The sequence below is a fragment of the Apteryx rowi genome, unplaced genomic scaffold, assembly GCF_003343035.1.
Source record: "Apteryx rowi isolate R43461 unplaced genomic scaffold, aptRow1 scaffold_1026, whole genome shotgun sequence".
NCBI classification, from domain to species: domain Eukaryota; kingdom Metazoa; phylum Chordata; class Aves; order Apterygiformes; family Apterygidae; genus Apteryx; species Apteryx rowi.
In genome coordinates, this window is record NW_020447227.1 from 21,718 (window position 1) to 27,664 (window position 5,947).

A 5,947-nucleotide genomic window follows, 5' to 3' on the forward strand; every position below is an offset into this window, starting at 1 on the left:
CGGAGGAGAGACCATCCCGGGACGGCGGCGCGACCCGACGGGGGGGGTCCAGGGGTGCACCTGCCCAGGGAGGTCCCCCGAGGGAACCGGAGGGATAACGATCGATGGGGCAGAGGGACCGGAGCCAGCCCAGGGGCTGCCCCCGCCTCATCGGCGGGACACGGGACGCTCGGCGTGGTCCGGCCGCAGCGTTGCCCTCGGGGGTCTCTGCCCCGACGCGTTTGCAAGAGGCGCGGAAGCTCCGCGGAGCGGGGCCCCAGAGGGGACCGAGTCGCCTCGCAGCGGCTCCACCCCGAGCCCCGGCGGCGGCGTTTTGCCCGCGGACCGGGAGCTGCGCCGGGCGTGGGTCCCGGCCGGCGCGTTGGCCGGTTCAGGAGGAAGACGGCAGGAAGAGGCTCCGGGACGGAGCGGACCGCAGCGCTGCCGGGGTCTCCGACGGCGGGCCGCTCCGCACCCGCGCAAAGCGGTGCCCGGGGCTGTCCCGCGGGAAGGTGCCTGTCCTCGGCACGGCTCTGGCGAACCGCTTCAGGCTGCAAAAGCCGGGTGCAGCCGCTGCCGGCTGTCCGCCCGGGACACGCTGCCCTCACCGGCCCCGCTCTCACTCCCCGAGCCTCTCCTTCCGCGCTGGATCCCGGCCTCCGCCAGCCCTGCAGGTCCCAGGAAAAGGGGCAGGAGCCGCGGCCGGTGCCCTCTCGGGGGGGGGCACCCCGGCCTGAGCCGTGCCCGCGGGGCCCGCTGCCTTCCTCCCGCCGGCCCTCGGTCCTGGCGTCTCGGGAGCTACCGGGAAAACCCTGCSCGGGCCTGAATTCGATGTCAAACAAAAGTTGACACGAAAACTTCCTTGCGCGGGAGCTTCTGGGCTGCAGAGTGCGGGAAGGGGCTGCTCCGCGCTGCCCGTCCTCCGCGGCCGCGGAGACACACCTACCCTAGACATCCCGCTGAAATCTCGGCCACCCCCTTGCTCCCGGCACCGGCAGCCCCGGGCCCCCGCCGCGGCGCTGCCCGCCGCCAACAGCCTCGGTGTAGCGGGGGAGCGGGCGCGCCGCGGGCCGGGCGCAGCGTGGTGGCCCGGGAAAAAGAGGTGGGAAACGAGGGCGGCCCGGGCCGGAGCGGCCCCGCCTGCGGCGAGCCCACGTGAAAGCGCAGCTCCGTTTACGGCTCTGTCTCCGGGCCCGCCCTCGCCCTGTCTCCCGGGAAGGCCAATCCTGCCCGCCGCCCGCCGCTGTCCCGGGACACCTCCCTCGCTCCCGCGGGACGGGACGGGGGCAGGTGCCGCGGCCCGGGGCTCGTCGCTGCCTCCCCTCTTCGCCCCGAGCTGCTCGGAAACGAAAATACTGTGTCCCGGCGGCCGCGCTCCTCCCGGGTCCGGGGCAGAGCTGCGGCGGCCGGCGGGGTCCGACGGTGCCCATGGGGTCCCCGGTGCCCAGTCGGTCCCGCCGAACCAGCCCGGGACCGGCTCGGGGGGGGCTGAATTTGCCTCGAGGCTCGTCGCGGCTTCGCTCAGCCGCTGGTGGAAGGAATCGTTTTCCCGCTTGGCTCTGGGCTGGGACCGGGCAGCGAGTCGGGACCGGGAAGCCTAGAGCCGAACCGGGCCGCCGGCGCGGCGCAAGGCAGCCGGACTGAGGCCGTGCAGCCAGGGACGGGCAGCCCCGACCGGCAGCCCCGAGGGTCCGGAGGAGGCGGCGGCGGCCGCGCTCCGTGTACACAGGGGGCTTGCTCGGAATGCGGCTCCGGGGCTGAGTTTCGCCCTGCCCGGCCGTGCCCACGCCCCGGGCGGGCTGCAGGACGCCTCTCCCGAGAGACGGGCGGGAGCGGCCGTAGCGTCGGTTCGGGGACTCCGCAGCCACTGGTGCTCTGCAAAAGGGGGCAACGGGGTCTGCGCCTGGGCTGGGCGGACTCGACCGCCCGGGGAGCAGGGCTGGACCGCGATCTGCGCAGGATCCTACCCGCGCCGGGCGCAGGTGTCTGGCGGGCAGAGCAGCCCCCAAAGCGCGGCCGCCGGCGCGCAGGGGAAGCGGTGGGGAGAGCCCGGCTGCGGAGCGGGGATCCGCGGTGCCGGCCGCTGGGTTCGAGCCAGCTCCCTCCTGCCCCGCCGCCGCCAGGGGCTCAGCCGCGCTCGGACACGCGTGCTCGCCCCGGTGCCCCCACGCGCGGCCCCGGGAGGGGCTGCAGCCCCTCAGTTTCGTTGCAAAGCTCGCAGCTTTGGAAGCCCCCGCGCAGCGAGAAACGAGGGGGGGGGACCGGACACTCTGCCCCCGAGGGGGCTCGCTGAGACTCGAAGATCTCATTGCACAAGTCTGAGCTAGGGGAGGGGAGATCCGGGAACCGAGGGGCGGATTTAGGGTCAAATGAGCGGAAACTGGGGCCACGTTTGCCTGTGCAGCTGCACCCGCCCTCGCTGGGCAGGAGCAATCCCAGTGTCAGCCCCGAGCGCCAGGATCTCGGGACAGGCCCTGGGGGCCCGGCGGTGCCGGAGCGTGCGGAGGGGGCGCGGGTCGCTCCGCAGGACGGAGAGCCTGTGCTGCGCCCTGAGGGCTTTTGCCGTTGACCTCGGGAGCGTGGAGGGCGGCCCGTCCCTGCGCTCGGCTCCGTGCTCCGAGCGCCCCGGACGGGCACGAGGGCCCCCCGCAGCTCCGCAGCCCGCGGCGGCGATGGGGTCCCCGGGCCCCCTCCCCGGGACGAGGGACCGGCCCGGGAGTGCTGGGGACGCTCCTGCCCGCGGCGCCGCGGGCGGCTCCGTCCCCGCTTCTCTTTCCCGGCAAAGACCCCGAAGAGTCGCGGCAGCCCCGGCAAAGCTCGCCCACGGCCCCGGGGGGGCTCCGGCGGGGCCCTTCGCCAGCGGCCACCGCTCCCCGCTGCTTTCTCCGCGCCGTTCTCGTTTGTGTCTCGCCCTCTCCCTGCCACCCCGCACTTCAGCCGGGGACCCGGCCCGGGCCCGCGGGAGCGCGTGGGGCCCGTGGCGTCGCGGCACGGCGCGGGAGGTGCTGGAGCTCTTCCTTCCGTGGGTGACCACGCAGGAGAGAGCGAGAGATCCGGCTCCGCTCTCCCCGTGTCCACGCGTGTCTGGGGGGCTCCGCAGAGCCGCGTGGCCGTGCGCAGGCGACCAGGCACAAGGGGCTGCCCGGACGGGAGCTCCACAGCCCCGACAGGGCTCACGTGCAGCGTCGTTGTGGGGAGGAGCGGTCCCGGGTGGGGGCTTCCCATTTGCACCCGGGACACTGGGAGCAAAGTCGCGGAGAAAAAAGCCGGTTCCCCCGGCTGCAGCACCCCGGCGGGCCATGGGGAAGGGGCTCCGCACGGCCCCGCTCCGCCTCCGCGTAGCTGCGGGACACTGTCCTGAAAAGCGAAGCGAGAGCCGCAGAGCGAGGGCTGAGGCGCCGGTCCCGTCCGGCTCAGGAAGACGAGCCGCCCCTCCGCGCCCACCCCGGCCGGGCGCTCTGCGCTCGCTCCCCCCGGCCGTTTTTCTCCGCGGCATTTTCCCAGGTGCAGGATCTGGACCGCTGCGGCCATGCAAATTAACGAGCCGCCCCGCCAGCGACCTGCCTTAATTAAAAACGATTAATTCGACATTAACGAAAAACTCCCCGGGACGCCGCTTACTAAGGGCAGGGGAGGGCACGGAGGGTGCTTTCCCCCCCGTTGGCCCGTCTCCCTGCGCATCGGCGCCGGGCTGCGCGCCGGAGCGGGGGCACCGCGCAAAACCTGCGCGGAGCGGGCTGCTCCCGCGTCCCCGGGGCTGGCGGCGGGGGGCGCGGGCGGCGGGGCGCGAGGGCTCCGCACCCGCGGAGATGCGGGAGAAAACCTCCCGCATCCACTCGGGAGAGAGATTTCACCTCTGTGAGTCGGCGTGAAAAACCAGCTCTGCCCGCCGAGGACGGGACCTGCCGCGGCGGTTCCCGGCCGCTGCCGAGCTCCCCCCGCGGCCGGCGGCTGGTCGTGCCCGCCTTCGCTCGGGGACGGGGCGGAGAGGGGACCTGGTCCCCCGGTGCATTCGCGGGGCTGCGTCCACCGAGCTCGCCTGGACCCAGCCCGGGGAGTGGGTGGAAGCCGCAGGCTCCGGGACCCCGTGGGTCCCTACACTCGTGCCCCAGGAGTCCCCCGTGGGACTGCAGGGCTCCAGCCCACGGCTCTGTCCACGGATGCCCAGGACCTCACACCCCCGAGTTCCGCCCCCAGCAGAGGAACCGCTGCGCCTGTGACTCCCTTTGGAGGTCCGAGCCCACGCGGGCTGGCAGGACCCAGCCAGGGCTCCGCGCCGTCAAGCAGGAGCCCCATCCGCTGCTCCCGGGAGAAAACGATACCCGCGACAGAAATAACGCCGCCGCCCTCCTCTTCCCAGCGCCGGTCCCGGCGCCCCGCAGGCTCCCGTGGCCCCGGGCTAAGGGAGGCGCGAGGGCTGGAGCCGGCGTGTCCGTGAGCTCCGTGGGTCGCGCTCCCCTCCGGCGCCATCCCAGGCCGGTCCCACCGGCGGCTCAGGCCCGCGGTGGCGGCAGGTGCCCCGTCGCCCGCCGCGCACGGAGCAGGGAAACGCCGCGGGAGACCTCTCACGCCAGCAGCAGCGGCGGCGGGACCCGCTGGCCGCCCCATCCCCGTCCCCGTCCTCGTCCCCGTCCCCTCCCGGCCGCCCCCCTCCCCGACGGCAAATTGCAGCCAGATGGGAGCCGCGGTGCGTGGAAGCGCCTACCTTATTTACGGGAGAGGAGGCGCATCCGAAACCTCGGGGGCCACGTCCAGCCCCGGGGGGTCTCGCCACGCGTGGGTGCGGCCGTCGCCGACACCCGATCCCCCTCGGCTCCGACCACCCCTTTGCGCCGGGGAGGCAAGTGGAGGTCAGAGCCAAAGGAGGTCTCGCAGAGCCTCGTCACGCGTGGACGGGGCTGTGGAAGCCCGTCGGGCCTGCACGGACGGCGGACGGGCGGGTGGCACCGGGGAGAGGTGCTCCCGCCCCGGCTCCCAGGACAGTCGCGCCGGCGACGCTGCATCCCGGGCTCGGGAATTGTTCCTCTCTACGGGACAGGGCTGAAGAGCTCCCGGGGCAGCTCCCGAGCCTTCCCCGATGGCCCGGGGGGACAGGCGGGGACATCGCGGCTCTCCCCGGTTGCGGGCGTCCCAGCAGCGCTCCGGGCCCCTTGTCCCCCGGCGGCTGCAGCCTGCCCCCCCCCCGGCGCTCCCCGCCTCTCCGCGCGGGTCCCCGGTCTCCCGTGGCCGTGCCCGTCTCGGGGACGGACTCGCGGCGGGAGAAGGCGAGAGATCCCGGACAGGATGGCAGCGAGCGAAACGCTGTCACAGGACAAGAGCCAGAGCCCGTGGAGGGCCGGGGGATGCGAGGGGGCGGGCTGGGCCCGGGGGCGCCGGGGGCTGTACCGGCTCGGAACCCCCCGATAAACACCCGGGCGCCCGGGCACCGCCGCCGTCACCCCGCCACTTTGTTGCTCGGGGGGAAAAATCCCCCACGAGACGGTCCCGGGCGGCCCCCGACGCCCCCCCTCACACCCGGAGCAGGCCGGGGAGCAGAGCCGTGGGCTCCCGGAGCAAGGAAACCAGAAACTCGTATTATAGGCTGTTGAGGTCTACTTTATTTTTACTACCCAAACTGTTGGAAAGTATTTAAACTTAAACAGAAACAGCTGTATCGCTGGCACTGCTCGGAGAAACTATTTGTTACTGTGAATGGCTTTTTATGATTATGAACTTTGCTGGTTCGCTGGCTCCCAAAGTAGTGGCTTTCTTGGCAGATCTGGTCTAATGAGGTGATTTTTACGTAATCTCCGAGTGCTTCGTTAACAAATACTATTTTCTTTGTCATATGAACCCTCAGCCGGTTGTGCCGAGCCGCGCAGAGCCGCGGGGGAATGCGCGGCCGGGCCGCCCCGCGGGGCTGCCCCGTCCAGGTGCGCACGGGGGGCCGGGCCGGGCCGGGCCGCTCCGCTCCGCTCCGCTCCGCCCC